This window comes from Haliaeetus albicilla, chromosome 14 (genome assembly GCF_947461875.1).
Source record: "Haliaeetus albicilla chromosome 14, bHalAlb1.1, whole genome shotgun sequence".
NCBI lineage: Eukaryota > Metazoa > Chordata > Aves > Accipitriformes > Accipitridae > Haliaeetus > Haliaeetus albicilla.
Window position 1 is genome coordinate 15,504,829 of NC_091496.1, and position 16,134 is coordinate 15,520,962.

Sequence of the window (16,134 nt, forward strand, 5' to 3'; positions counted from 1 at the left end):
TGCTCCTTTTTCTCCTCTTCTCCGTACATGTTTTCTTCTTTCTTTTCCTACATTATGATAAGCTAAGGGCCAGATCTTGTATTCTGGGCCTTTTAGATGAACTCCGGAACAACAGACAGAAAGTGAGGAAACACTGTGAAAAGATCCTTATCTTGCAACCTTCCCTCTTTCCCCTACTTTTTCTGAACTACTTCTCTATCCAGCCATACTTTGAGTTGCTATTTCCTCGCAGCCAATTTAATTACTCAGTCCTGAAATTCAGAAGATCTTCAAGGTGCACCCCGCTTCTTGAAGCAACCGTGCCTCAAGCCATTAACTTCTTAATCCATGGCCCCTGCCTCTGATTGTATGGCAATCTGTTTGTAGGGTGCTGTGTGCCTTTGTGCCAGTATATATAAGCAAGTACAAGCATCAGTTTGTCTTCTCATCATTTAAAACTCCAAAATTCTGAACCTGTCTGGCGTTTCAGGGGCATTATGCTTTTAGAGTATCAGTCCCCCAAAGCAAGACCTCTTGCTTTCTGCTGCATTTTTCAAGACTGTTTTATCCAAATAATATCTTTACACATATCTGCACTGGCACTCGAACCCATTTTTGCTGTGGTCCTTATCCTACACCTGGTTTAAACTCAGATGCTGACCGTAGGTGCTGTGCATCACCAGACTCCGAGGGCTGCGAGAAACGGTCCTGCCCTTCAGGACCTGGTTCCCCACCGCCATGAAGGCAATGCAGGTGAACTTCTGCCACGAACTGCTGCCCTGCGGCTTGGAGAATCAGCTTTACTGTGCAAAAGCCAGGCAGCCGTGCTTTCTCAGTTCATGGCCATCCAGGCGGTCATGTCCGTGCCGGGGAACCCCGTGGCAAACCCAGCTGGAGCCCCCGAGCAGGGCAAGAAACAGCAGAGCCCGGGAACCAGGAGGGGAGGAAGCAGCACGGATTCCAAGCCCGCCCGCGGTAGGAAGCCAAGGGAGCGGGGCCGTGCGTGCGCTCGCCGCTAGAGGGCAGGCTCAGTTCTCCGCTAAAGCTCGGGGAACGCTTCCCGGCGGCTGCACCGGCCGCCAGAGCATTCGACAGAAGTGACTAAGCCGTAAGTCACTCAGGGCTAATTGGAGGAGTGTTCTGTGTATTAAATGGGGGGGGGGGGGGTGGGGGGGGGTGCGCGCGCGTGTGTTAACCCAAACCCTCAAACCAAAATCACGGATACACAAAACTGCTGGTTGCTTTGAGAGGCTTGGCTTCTGCCGGCCGGGCCTATTTCTGACACGGCGGAGGGGCAGGAATTCCAAGACGGGAATACTCCACAGATGTGGCCACGTCTCATTGCAAACACCCCACAAAGAGCACACATTGGCCTCCGAGGCTTCCATGACAGGAAAAACTAATTTAAAGAGTTTACAAATAGCATGTATCAAAGCACTCCAGAGGAATAGCTTCCTTTTTTGGTTTTGGGGTTTTGTTTTTGCTTCCTATTCAGAAAAGGACTTGCAAGATGAGGGAACATGGGAAGCAACCTAAGCGGTCTCTGCAGAGCTCCGTCTCAAGTGAGTTACGTACTCCATAACGCAAAATTTTCCATTATTTTCTCTGGCCATAAGACTTGGGAGCTCGGTCCGTGGCAGCAAGTGCAGCTGGAGCCGCCGTCCAGGGGCTTGTCTGGTGCTGCGGGGTGTGAGGCTGCCAGGCCAGGAGCTGTTGTGCTGCCATGCACCCACTCAGACAGGCAGTTTTACTTCTTTAAAGGCAAATTCTCCCTCTCTTTGTTGCTTCTTAAAAGAGCCATTGAATAATCACCTGTTATGGTATTACCTTTGCAGTGGAAATGTCCTTACTGAAGTATAAGGGGAGACTATTACACTGCCTAGTATCACTGTTCATGTAATTAAGGACTAGGCCAAGTAATGCTACAAGTGGTGCCTGAAAATTAGCGTAATTATGGAAGTTCAACCAACACAGGTGTTCGCATTGGCAGAAATGCCAGCCTGGTGCGAACAGGGGAGGTAACGCCATGTTAAGCAGGGGAAGGATTTGAAAGCTCCCAGCATACACTAGCTACCCGCCAAAACAGCAGGCAGAAGCTTAAAAAGCAAACAGGTATTTGGAGGCATTGCAGTTTTTTTCCCCATCTTGCAGCAGTTGTTGCACCCTCTGATCAAAACAACCTCATGGGCACCCTTGATGGGCAGCAACATGGGGGAAATCCACCAGAGAAGCAAGGCTTGGTCAGGACCTGGGCACTTTTGTGAACCAAGCAGCAGCCAGAGATCAGGAAAGCCCCCCGAGGTACAATCTATCTGTTGAAAAACAAAGTCTTGCATGGGTGGCATGCTGCACCGGGCTGAAATGTGATAGCCAGGCTTAACATAAATACAGTCCTCTGTAGATACAGTTACTGAGGAAATGGTTCCTTTCATCGCGTTTCCTCCTGTGCGTATCTGCAAATGCCAAATCCTTGTGGCTCTAGCATGGCCATCTGATGCATGAGGTATTACTCATTTCAACAGAGAAAGGCTTGAAAGAAATTTGGATTTGGCATTTAAGATGCCATTAGAGGCCTGGAGAGCCTCCATCCCTGGGAATGGAGAAGCCATGAGAAGTGCTCACCTTCTCCCTGTTCACCAGCAAAAAGGCAGAGGTTTCTGTGAGAAAGCACCAGCAGAAGACAGGAGAAGCGAGGAGTGTTTAAATACAGCTATGTGTCACTGCTGGCAGCTAGGAGAGGGCAGGCAGAGCTGGAGCTGCGAGGAGACAGCCTGGTGGGAGGGCTGCCCACTGCCCTCCTCTGCCCTGCCTTTCTCTTCGGATTATGCTCACAGCCATGTTTCAAGTGACACAGTTAAAAAAAACCAAAACCTTGATGGCAGCAGCCGCAGCGGCACCTGATTTCTTGGCAGGCTGCTGCTGCTGGAGAGCTGCTTCTGTACCCGTCCTGCGGCTCAATCCCTGCTGTGTTTGGATGACATTTTATCTTCCTGGTAGCTTTTGCCTCTAGGTTGCTATGACTCCAACTTGCTTTTGCCCTTTTTTTTTTTTAAGGGGGATATAAAGCACTTTCTACATGTGTAAGGTCACATCTGATGAAGAACGAGCAAGCACCATCACATAGCACATTTATTTTTCTTGTTTAACAGAAGTGTAAAACCAAGCCATGAACAGAACAGGAATATTTCATCTGAAGTTGTGCAGACAAAAGAGATGCAAAAGCAGAAGTAGGATTAGAGGGCAAACCTGCCAGCTGTCACAGCCAGCAACAAGGCCTGACCTCGGTTTTAAAACTGTCGTTATAGATAGCCTTGATCCAAGCCCCCACCTAGAAACACAGGAAAATTATGCTAAACTGGTGCTCAGTGAACAGATTTTCCCTACTCCCAAATATGAACCCAATGACAAACAAACAGCACTTTTTTTCGGGGCGGGGGGGGGGAGAAAACTGGCCAGGGAGGTGAGGATGGTGGGAGCAGCTCCTGCCACTGCTGCTTGTCACACTGCCTGCCTCTGCTCCTGCCTTGCCTCTCCCAGTGCCAGCACCTTTGCTTGATGCTTGATATTAGCTCCAGGACCTGCACAGAGTTCAGCTGCACAGAGAGCTGAGCTGCCTTTTGCTCAAGAGAGGAAATGTTGCTGCAGCTTGTTCCTTTTCACACATTTAACAAAAATCTCTCTTGACTTGAGTGCCTGGATCCTTCATTTGCAGCCTCTCTCGCACATGGGAAGCCCTTGCTGGCAGGCTGGCATGGCCATTCACTCCAGGGACACTGAGACAAGGTTAGAGAGACAGGTCCATGGCTGAAGTTTTTGCTATACGTTCTCCACTTAATGATATAACTTCTTTCTACCAGAAATACTTCTAACGTAGCAGAACACCACCAAACCCAATGCACCTGCCTGTTGGTCCCTCTCATTTCTCTCTTCTATCCCACCAGATCTCCATGAAACATCCTCTTTTGTGGGGGGTCCCTCCTGCCACCCCATCCCGGGGCTGTCCCCTGCCCTGCACAGCTGGTCATGGAGGAACAGGGCTGCTGCCCCTTTGGCTGCCTCCCCCCTGGCTCCCCACCATCTGCACCATGCGGCAGGGCAAGCCAGGGAGCAATGTTGGCAGCAGCAGAAATTATCGACCCAGAGCGACTGCAAAGCCACAGCAGAAAATTCACTTGCTCTAAATGTACCAGGTCCAAGCCCAGAAGCTGTGAATGATGAAATCTGCTGGTTTAAGGGAGAGAGGAAAGCATGTTGTCAAAATCTTTTAAAGCAGCCCCCAAAAGGCCAGCTATCTACATGCAAGTTTATTTGTGTCTCCACAACCCAGTCTGCCCTTAACCTCTACCAGAAGTGGTACCCAGCCCACGAGCACTGAAAACTCCTCCCTTAGCTTTGCTATTTAAAAAGGTCTTGTTTCCTCATCAAAGAGCAAACATGCAATAGCTATTTGCAGTATAAAGTCCCATGCAAAGACGAGGTCCTGGTCACAACATACTGTAGGGCTTGTCAGCAAGATGAGCACCACCACCTCTCCCTGCTCCTTCTCACTTTGCTCAGCCCCAGCTGAAGGAAATACCCTTCTGCTACTGTTTGCACCAGCAGAAGGCTTGTATAGAAAATACCTGCTCCTGACCACAAAGGCCAGCTTTGGACTGATCCTCCCAGTTCATTCCTGCAAGCCAAGCTGCTGGAAACAACTTTTTTTTCAGTATTAACCGGGGCAGATTCAGACCAGTATTAAAGGAGACGGAAAGCCTCCTGGTGCCTCCTCATTTGATCCCACTGATGGCGTTCCCCAGGTCCCCATCCCCAACCTCTTAGCATCCCTCAAAAATATATATAAAATGACAACTGCAAGACACTAATTTTTAGCAAACTTGTCATTGATTATAACAAAACAATCTGCTAGTCCAGAGCCCTCGGTGGGATTACGCATGCACATCCACAGAATTGGCATGAGAAAGAGCTGACAGAGCAATTGCCTTTATAGTCACCTCCCAGATGGCTGAGATGCTGGATCATTTAGCAATTCATTGCACAGAATTCGTTATAATAAAGAAGAGGGACTGATGTCTCCCACAGAGATGCAGAGGAGGACCCAGTGGTAGATACAGGAGTAGACCCATGCTCTCAGTGGTGCATTTGTGACCCAGCCTGGCAGGACATTGCATGAAAGGAGCTACATCTCTGTAGTCAGGATCCTGGTAATAAGAAGCTTCAGAGGCAAAGAGCAAGCTGAGTCCAGCTGAACCCCAGCATGCTCAGGCTGTTTGTGATTTGTTTAAATCACAGCTCACGCAGAGGTGTAGCACCCAGCAATCCCAGTGCTGCAGAGAATGCTATGGACACAGCCAGGTCTTTGGCTGGGACAGCTGCTCTCACTGCACTCATTTCCACCCATCCGTCACAGCACATACAGATTTCCTCTGTGGTAGGGAGCACTGCTGGGTAGTGGGATCAATCACACCCCTGTCTAGCAGGTTGTTAAGGCAGGAAGGTTTCCATTAAGTCAGCAAGGGTGTTAATTTATAGCATGTTTGCTACTTCTCTCCAAATACTCTTCCAGATGAGAGCTCATTCCTTCACGCTTGTTGCACGCTAAGGGCAAAGATTAACAAGCATTTTGTTTAACTGCAGTGGTTGATGCAGTACTTCGCCCTTCCCACCCGCCACTGTGGGCTCCTGGCCTCCACTTCAGGTTGAGCTGCTGCTCAAACTGCATCAGAAGATTTGTCTGGTTGAAATAAACCTAAGGAAAACACATATATGTATATATTTTTTGGCCTAAGAGTGGCTATTTATGGAGTTAGTGTGCAAATGACTTAGGGCATTGCAAATTCAAAGCCACATTTTGCAAAAACTGCTGTTTGTACAAGCTCTAAGTTATTGTGTGTTAAGAGCTAATCTTCAGCGGAGTCTGAATCTACAAACGCAGAGCTACTTCCCCACTCACAAACCCTACGAATTTTGTCAGCTTATTGATACCAAAAAGATTTTCTCAGAGTTGAACAACTAAAGGTTTATTATTGGATTAAGGATGAACTAACCAGCAATGCAATGAATAATAAATGTATAGAGCATTATTACTTTATTGTTTGAGGAAATGCAATTACTTTCATCATATATGCTATAGGAAATGTCTATTAATTGCATCTGAGAGACGAGATCACTAGTTTCTAACAAAATACTTTCGATTACAAACTTAACACATAACAAGCCATGCTGCATTTTCATATTTGCAGCAAGGATCATGAGAATTTTCCAATAAAAATAATGGTTTCATCGTAACTCATTGGCCTGTACCAGTTCAAGTCAGTCAAAGTTTTGGGGTTTTTTTTAGTGTAGTGTCTCTCCATTATTACAAAACTTTAAAGAAAAGGTAATACCACTCAGGTGTGAGATGGACCTGAGTGACTCTTGGACCACAAAGAGTCAAAGGACTCTGGAGCCGTACGATGCCACCAGGCACTCCTTTCCACTGCTTTGCATTTTGTAAAGCTGCTTACATGACATACAGTGACATGGCATACAATGATATGGGGTCATTGTGCTTGCTTCACCCAAGTACAAGGCAATAGAGAATTAAGTCCATTTTTATCCAGAAAGACATGTTCAATCCACTGCTTTTGTTCCAGTTTGTTGTGCAAATGCAGATGTAGCTGTTGCAAGCCGGTACTCAAGAGGAGGTAAGTCAGCAGGAAATGAAAACAGAAACTAGACTACATATAATAGTGATCTCTTTTTGTATGACACATAGAGATTAACAAGTGACAAGCTCTCTAAGTCCATTAATAATGCTCTTAGACGTGGGAAAACATAAGAAAATGTCAATATGATTTGAATTGCTCTTGCATTTGCAATAGCTAGAAGGAATACCCCAAATGAGAACAGGTATCCCCAAAACAAGAACAGAAAACCAGGAGACTTTTTTGGGGTGAAAAAAAGGTGCAATGCTATTCCTAATATATTCCTATTTCATGTGCCAAATTTCAGCCAAAGAAAGGATTTTTGACTAGTTAATAAATGCTTGAAAGTCTGAGATTACTACAGAAACTCTGGTGCAGCAGTAACTGCTGATGGTTGCTAGCGGAAGTCATTGCAACACCAGCCCTTGTCCATCTTTCTGTTGTAGAGCCTTCTCACATGGGCCTGGATAAAATCAGTCATTTGTTCCCAGATTAGGATGTCTCATTTCCATTGACATCCTTCTTCTCTTGGTGGTGGGAGTTTAACAGCAGGAGGCAACACCACTGCCTCCTTCCCTCCCTGGATGTAGAGCTGGCCAGTGTGTTCTCAAAGAACACTGTCTGTCAGGGTCCCATCCCTCCCCGCTTATGCCTTGTGCAAAAACGCCTAAATTCAGTGCTCAGCTGTTAAAAACATCAGGGCTGTGCTAGGGAAGAATTATTCAATGGGTACAGCGCTGGATCATGCTGCCAGAGCTCCTTAAGCAGAAGTGATCTAGCAGGTACCAGGCCTTTCCTGCCACATGAGTGCTCTGTGAGACAGCAAGGACGGCAGCCGTAAACACCTTCTCCAAAAAGAGTGCGTTTTCTATAGGCAACAGATCCCATCCTCTTCTGATCCTACTAATAACATGAAAAGCAGTGCTGTCTCTTGAGAAAAAGCATTTGTATCCTCTGCATTGGAGAGTGGGCAGCAGAAGGTGGCAGTTAGCGAGGCCCCTGTGCTGTCCCCTCTGAAGCAGAGCAGAGAGCATGTCTTGCTACCACATAACTGAGAAGAAGCCCAACCACTGAACAAAACATCCCTGGATTGCAGGAGCAATGCCATCTCCTCCTGCTGTGCAGACTAGCATCAGTGCAATGAGTTGTGTTACACCATGCAGAGATAAGAGAATTGCAAGTGGAGAATTACTGTGGTAGTGCTTGGCTGGTCTGTAAGGCATGGCTGCGTTTGAATGTGGTTATGAGCAGTGAAGTTGGGCAACATAAAAAATGTGAGCAGGCTATGGGAGGACTGCTCAGAACTGGGTCACTTAGCTCAGGTGCTCAGAGACCAGTCTGAAAGGACGGAGGAAAAATCACACTGTCCCCGTGAGAAGAATCACTGGAAAAGACCATGAGATGTTCCCACATGGAGGAGAAGCAAAGGTCTGGAGCCAGGAGCTGGAGTCAGTGGTTGCCACATGCATTTTTTGGAATTGCACAGACCTATTGAAAATTTTGTATGTCATGCAAAAAGGATGTGGCAATTTCTGAATGTTGTTGAAGCCAACTCTACTTTCCAAATTAACTCTTTGTCTCCCTAACCTTTTCATTAGAGATAGTCTACTTACAAATCCTTGAAAACAAGAAAAGGTACAATGTACTACTTTCTGCTTTTCAACTGGGAAGACTAACCAGGAAGTTAATCTCTAAAAGCCTTGAGCCTGGTTAAAATTGCTTCTAGTGGTGGAATTCCATGTTATTACTACTGCAAGGCTTGACTTTGCCAGACCTTCCACAGAGTTGGCATGTCTATGGGATGAAGACACTGCATGACTGAACTGTGCTTTACTGGTGAAAGAAAGCAGTGAAGAAGAGTTTTGAGGGTGAGTATGCTCCTTCTTGAAAAATCGACACAACTGGAAGACCACTGGCTCCTTATGAAGTTCCTTCCATCGTAGATCATGTTAAAGCTTGTTGGAAACAGAAGGTATTGCAGCCCTATTCATTCCCATTAAGCAAAAGGGAACAATTAACATCCTTTATGGAATCAACTATCCGGAACAATAGGAGCTACCATCCAAAATGCAGGCACATGACGCAAGTCTTCTGAGGGAGCTGAGCTATGCCGGCAAAATGCATTGGTAGTACAAACTGTATGAACCACTAGCTGGAAAAGAGTTTGGAGCTGTGAGCAAAGTGTTTCCTCATGTTAAGCAAAGAAGGCAGCGCCTGTTCTTTGTAAATAAACAGTTAGGTTTTGAAACAATCCAGGCACTAAAGAATTAACTGTAACGATCCAAATTTTGGCTAACCACTAGGGTCAAAAAAGGATAATAAATCCTCTTTTTCCTGTTAACAAACCCCACAACTTTATTTTCTAAAGCCTTCAAAAAATAAAAATGACATCATGAGTAATTTCAAAAATTCCTAAGTTTTACTTCAGTTGCCTGGCAGGAGCATCCTGTCCTGTCCCTTCTCTCTCACAACAGACCTTGCAGCAGGGACAGCCTCCCTCTGGACACCAAAGGTTTGGTACAACTCTGCCACAATTACAACCATTTGGCAAAGCAGAGTGCTGGTAGCATCAGCAAGTATGAGGAAGGAGTATGGCTTTTCTGGATGGTGTAGGCTGCAGATGACAAATGTGAAGGATGATGGGTCCAAGTGAAGAAATCTGAAGGATACTATGAGTCCCTGGAGTGGTGAAAGCAAGGAAAGGGCAGAGAGGTTAGCAGCAGAGGAAAACCATAGTGGAGAGCTGCAAGAAGAGGTGAGCAGGGAGGTCACAAACTTTAATGATAATTCAGAGTTATTGGTAGTGAATATGAGGGCAGATGGTGAAGAACTCAAGGAGGACCTTAACAGATAGAGTGACCAGCCCATATAATGGCAAATGAAATTCAGTCTAGGCAGATGTAAAGCAGCGAATGCATGTAGGGAGAAGCTGCTCCAGCTTCACATATAAATCATGGTTTCTCTGCTCACCGCTGCTATTCAGGAGAGAGGCCTTGGTAGAGCTACTGTAGACACTTTCTTGAAAGTATCAAATCACTCTCAGTAACAGTCAAAGAACAAATAAATGTTTGGAATTAGGAAAGGAAAAGCCAATAAAGTAGCAAACATAGCTGTGCTGCTGTATAAATCCATCTTGCACCCACACCTCGAATACTCTGTACAGTTCTGGGCCCTCAAAAAGGGTAGAGAAGAGCTGGAAAAGGTTCAAAGAAGAGCTGGAATAGGTTCAGAGAAGAGTAACAGGATGAACAAAGGTGTGACAACTTCTGTACAAGGAACAGTGCAGGAGAGTGGGGCTTCTCAAGTTGGAAAAGAGATGAGATGGGGGACACTGTACACAGAAAGCTATGAAATCATTAATAACACAGAGAGAATGGATAGGGATCAAGTGTTGATTGTGTCTCCAGGACAATGAGGGACCAGCTAATGAAGCTGCTAGGAGCTAAGTTCAAAGCAAACAAAAGGAAGAAGTTTGTCATGCAGCAGGCACTGGACCTACGAAGGAGGTCCTTTCCAAAGCACGCTGGGATTGTGAGGATCTTACATGCTCTCTCAAGTATTTGGAGGGGTCCATGCCACAGGCAAACCACAGCAGGTTCAGGAAATCCTCTGAGCTGAAAATAGCTGGAGCTGTGATAGTATTAAGGGAGAAACGATTGATATGCTAGTCTGTTCTTCCTTTTTTGTTGGAGTCTGCTTATGGCCACTGTTGGAGGCAGAGTAGATGCGTAGGTTAGATGGTCTAAACCAGCACAGCTGTTCTTACCTGGAGTGAAAACAGATAAGATATGACTCAAGTAAAGACAGGGATCCCCAAGGGGGCGAAGGTGGCAGCATGCAGTGAAGCAGGAGGTGAAGTCAGGGGTTTGGGTGAAACTGGCACAGTTAAACTGCAGTCCAAAGGTGTAGATAAGAAGGCAGAAGAAAAGCTGCAGTTTCAACTCCATCGATGCTCAGGCTGAGCCCAGACATGCCCAGCTGTAATCAGGAGCAAAGCTTCCACTGACTCAAGCAGATCAAGCCCTAGAGACATAAAGGCAAACAGGCAAGTGAGGAGTTTCAGGGTCAAAGAATACCTCCAAGATATCAGGAGACACAGCACAGGTGAGTCTGTACAGGCAGAATTTGCAATTTATCTGTGTTTGTTATCTATCTGCCAGATCTGAATGGTTTCAGTCCTGATCGGATCCAAGTAAATTTGGAATTTAAAGATATTCCTTTGCAGAGTCTGCATGATCCTAAGTAATAACTACTCTGTAGGTATTGCCCACAGCATAGTTATTTTTTCAATCTTTTTAATAGGCAATTTGAAATAAGCAGTGTTGCCTCTACTTCACTCCAAATGTGATATAATCCAGTAGTGAGAAGTTACAGAGTCATGGCACCAAGGCAAGGTGCAAAGCCCCCCAAAAGGCCAATAGTTTCAATTTTTCTTAAGGGTATGTGGGTGTAAGGAATACGGTCTCCAAGCATTCCTTTTAAATGGAAGGAACCACTATTCATTAGTTACTCAAAGCACTGATTATTGCATCAATCAGCAAAATAAATAAATTTCTTCCCAGAACTGAAGAATGCTTCACATTCCAGTGAAAATTCTTAAATATCATGATTCTCTCTCTCCTACAGACAACAATAATTTGGGGTAATGACCTTGAAATTAGCCTTTCCTGTTCTGTGGTAGTGCTTTTCTGTAGGACTGATCTTGGTTGGTTTGGTTTATGACTCCCACATGCACTTTCTCAATAAATCCTCACGTTATGGTCAGTATTTTGAGAGAAGAGTCTTCCGCTGAAGTAGATTGCTTTTGTTGGAGTGCTGGAAATGAAATAATTTTAAGAAGCTGATCTGATTTACTGGGTTAAACTAGAAATGTGCCAAATTGCTCTGCAGACATGGCATAGCCACTGACCTGCACCGAGGCTGGAAATCGTTCCAGGCTGTGACGTGCAATGTCTGTTCATGTCAGCTGTGCACTGGGAAATGCACAAAGGAAGTGGCTTGCTGAAAAATGTCCTTCAGCTTAGGGCTCAAAAAGATTCCTCCAGAACATATTGCTTGGGAGGAAATCAGCCTCTTGGACCCAAGGAAGAGTAATGTAATTTCTCACACAATTTATTAGGATTTCTCAGTTTTCTTCCAGTGTACCTGGGACAGCACGCACAGATGGACAGACCTCATGAAGAGCTTTACAGACATCTGCCTCATTCAGCCCACCCTGTTATTCAGCATGATGCCACTAGCCTTCAGCAACTCAGGTTGTTTCTTCTTTTCATTATTAAGATAAAAAAAGGAAAAACTAGTTTGCAGTAATTTGGCTCTGACACTGCAGTTTGACATCGCTGTGTGTACCTTCATATCACATTTGCTCCCCTGCATCGTGCTCAGATACCCACTTCACAAAGTTGGGCATGTCCACGTGGACCACACCTCAATCCCCACTATTCAAGGATGCGTTTTGGCAGCAGGAGGTTGCAGTGGTGGGTCTCAGCCAGCTTTTCAGTATCCATCCTCCTGTTTGTCTTCCTTATCACATCTGCTCCTCTTGCACATGTTCAGTGGGGAGGGCAAGACAGCATGCGAAGACAGATGTTTGGAAGAAGAACAGACCTACCCCAGTGCAAAGCCTCAAGATTGCTGAGGACATTGCCTAACAGAGCTTTTGTTAAGTTAGGAAGGAGGAGCTTCAGGGCTCACTCAGGCTGTAGTTGGGTGAGCACTTTCCGTTGAAAGGAGTCTCTCCCATCTGTGCCTTTGGTCTATTTTTGTGCTGTCTTCATGTCATGCCATCACAAGCCAACATACAGCTGCACCATGAACTGGCCTGGGGAACTGATCTGGCTCAAAACTCACCCAGCTGAAAGGGGGGGGCGGGGGGGGATATTTTCCGGCCAGCTTAGTTCTCTGATCTCATTTACCACACGGCAGCGCTAACAGTTGTACCAGCACCAGGGGAGTAACCTCCTCCCGCAGCTGTCCTGACTGCTGCCAACTCTTCCTCAAGCAGCAACCCAAGTCTTTGCCCCATGGACATGCTCCATAGCAGGAATCAGGTTTTCTCATTTCATTTCCACTACTCAGGCAATTCGGCTTGCGTGCAGATGCCCAATGCATCATTTGAGGAGGTCTTGTTAGAAAGCTTGCATGGGGCAGGGTCTGCCAGTGCTCTCTCCTTGTAAATGCAAAGGCAGTAGGAGAAGTGTTTCTCTGAGTGCTTCTTGCTTCACTTCTTGTTCTCATGCCCCCTTGGAGAATTTAAGTATAGTTTATATAGGCAAATTCTTTTGATAGTTTTACCCCTCTGCTCCCCATTTCTGTCAACCAGCAGATGGAAGCAGCATTCTCCCCTGCCTTGAGACCTCTGTGTCCCAGAGAAATTGTCTGATGCTAAATTACTTCCATTTTAGCACATATTACTGGGTGGAAACAAGAAGCTGGTAGCATGTGACCAGCTTGCCACGCACTACAGCTCTGTCTGTTAATAGATGTGACCTTTGTGACTAATGCAGCACTGGGAGGTACTGGGAGGGTGCAGTAAATCCCTCCCTCCAGCACAGTTTTCATCCTCATCATCTCACCACTCATCCAAATAAGGAACCTGCAGTTTCAAAGCCTGCCAATTCCTGCAAGACACACAAAATGCTGGATCGGGTCCAGAAACCAGCCAAAGGATGAGGGATTGGTGCCAGGAGGTGATGGCAGAGGTTGGCCCCATGCTGCACTGCCTTCACGCCTGGAACTCGGTCCCCACCATGGCGGTAGCCCCACCACTGCCCTCACTGCGTGCTCATCCTCTGCCTGGGACAGGTGTCCCACAGCCGCATGATGCAGGGCTGATGGCCGCAATCACGCCACCCCAACCTCTGGCAGGGTCTCTTCCTGTCCTCTGCCCACAGGTAACAAGCTCAGGGCTCCGGCACGGACCAGACAGTTTTCTGTTTGCAGAGCACGCACAGATGCCAAGGGGCCTTGCAAGACTCAAGGTGGCAAATCCTGGTGAAGGAAAAGCAGTGTCATGCATTGAAACCACCCTGCAGCTGGACCTGAGGCCAGTCTCCAGCCTCCCTCCCTTCCTGGGCTTCTTGACCCTTCCCTAAAGATCCTTCTTCCCCCAAACCACACTCTTCCTTCCTGGCCCTTGCCCCATCCCCAGTCCTTGCCCTGTGTCTTTCCTCCCCCCATCCCAGGGCTTCTCCCTACCTATCCCCTCTGCTCCCTGAGCTGCCTCCCACATCCTCAGGGCAGTACACAGGTGCTGAGGAGCCTTGAGTCAGGAAGGGAGGAGCCATCTCCCCAAACTCAGCTCCATGCACATCCTTTGGTGTGTGTTTCCACACCCTTGCGTTGATACGCTGAGTGCAGCTGTCTGGTTGTGGCCCCCAATTACAGCATTTCTACTTCCAGTGGCTGCACGCCAGCCTAGCATGCACTCACAGAGCCCACTTAAAGCAATGGGCCAGCACTCCCTACAGGCAAAAGGAACATTTAAAATCTTACAGGTTTGAAAAAAATCAGCAGACAATGGAAACTTTTATCTTGGGTATCAAAGTGCATGGTCAGTTGACATTGCATCCCCATCAGGGAAATTTGCAGGGAATTAAGAAGCTGTAAATGCCAAATCTGGGGCATAGGCTGGGATGCACATGTGCAATAGACAGAGGACACACAAGCAAGGAGAAGGAAATAGGGAGACAGAGCTGTACCCTTAGTCCTGAACATCCAGATAACGCTAACAAGACAAGCCTGGGGACAGGGGAGGACATCCCCATGGGGCTGGTGTGCCAGTGAGTGCTTCCTGCTGCAGCGTGCTGGTCCAGCACCCCACCGGTCGCACTGCGCATGAGGCCAAAATACAGCTTGGAATAATTTTGCCAACAGCAGTAAAGTCGTGGTGGGGATGGACCCCACCACCCTCAGGGCAAGATCTGCCCTGCAGTGAGTCATCCTGTTTCTGTTTGCTAACTTGTCCCCACTGCATTTCATTCACTTGCAGTGAATTTGCTGCCTTTCATTCACTTATGCTTGTTTTACTGTGAATTTCCTCTTTCCTTACTCAGCTTTGCAGATATTGTCCCCTTGCAAGAGCTGTCATTCAACTAAAGGATGAAAAACCTATGGAAAGCTGTGGGTGGAAGGCTTACAAACTGCAGCATTGCCAATCTCAAAAGTTCAAGAATCATTGTTCAAAATTTGAGAAAATAAAGATTTTGTCTGAAGCTCAGCTTTGAACTTCATTCCCATGTGCATGAGAGAAGCATTAGTTTCCCAAAGGAACTGGCTTTCATTCTGTGGCTGCGGCACCCCAGGGTTTCCTCTGTGCGTGCACTGCAGGCTCAGCTTGAGCTCCTTGCCCTCCTCTCCTTCTTTCTGCCCTGTGCCGTCGCTTGCACTCTGCTAGCACAGCTTTAAAGCAAATCTGCTCAGATGGTTGATCTGGCTGAAAAATACCCTGTGATTTTTTTGAAAAAAACTTTTGCTGAGTTATTTCCCCAGGAGTTTAGTCCTCTCATCTGACTTACCGCATACAGAGCAGTGGCTCTAGCACAAGGAGAAGATGCAGGAGCAGCAAAGAGTGATGGTGAGGAGTGGCAGTGGCCACTGCTGTTTTCTCAGTGTTGCTGGTGAAGGTGAAGCCACAGGCTCACTCTTGCCCTTGCCAATTGCCTGATAACATGGCACATCCAGCCCCTCTCCAAAGCCTAGTTACTCAGATTAATTTATTTGTGCCCTTCACCCTCCACACATACTCTCCTATCCTCCAGCAATTAATTATGAACCTCCGTGATGTACGTAAACGCTCCTCCCTCATTTGCCCCATAGCATTGCCTGGGATTCTGCTCCCTCCCCTGCCCCCCAACAGCCTGGGGGACTCCTGCCTTGTCAGCCAGACATGGGGGTGATTGCCGAGACTCCCCCCGTCCCACACGTGCCTGGAGAGGTGAGCTGAGACACTCCAGCTTTGCGGGTAGGAAAGGCAGAGGTGCTGTGAGTTGCTCTCTGCCCCCTCCCTCTCCATCCGCCTCTGGGGTCCCGCTTTGGGCAGCATCGCCCAGGGGAGGGAAAACAGAGGTGGCAGGCAGGGGTAGGAGTTTTCCCTCAGGCGGGGCTGCCTTTGCAAGAGATGTGGCGCTGGCTCTGGGATTAGCCCAGCGGGAGCTGTGTTGCACTAGAAACACGACTGAGAACTTCACCCATCTCCATTCCTAAAGAAAATCCCGATTCACTCAAGGCCCATGGGAGTTGTGCTGTTGCCTTCAGCAAGAGCTCGCTTCAGCCTTGCTTTGTCAACTCTGCAAAACAAGCTTGTGCCACCACTTTGGGTGTACTACACACCATGGCTTTAGGCACAAATGTGCAAATGCTATCTGGAAATGCATTTTTCACTCTAAAATTAAGACTTCAGCTCCTTTTCTCCAAGCAATTCTGAGTATGGCTTTTTGGTTTACAAGTAAAAAGTCCAGGGAATAGAGAG

The 16,134-nt window shown here is 47.1% G+C and overlaps 1 long non-coding RNA gene across 1 annotated transcript; it reads left to right on the plus strand.

Moving 5' to 3' along the window:
• The first annotated feature begins 990 nt into the window (after window positions 1-990).
• On the plus strand, window positions 991-15,163 carry LOC138689033 (uncharacterized). Its single transcript, XR_011327840.1, has 3 exons — window positions 991-1,087; window positions 11,795-11,920; window positions 14,720-15,163. It is a non-coding gene; the product is annotated as an uncharacterized lncRNA (long non-coding RNA).
• Window positions 15,164-16,134: the final 971 nt, after the last annotated feature.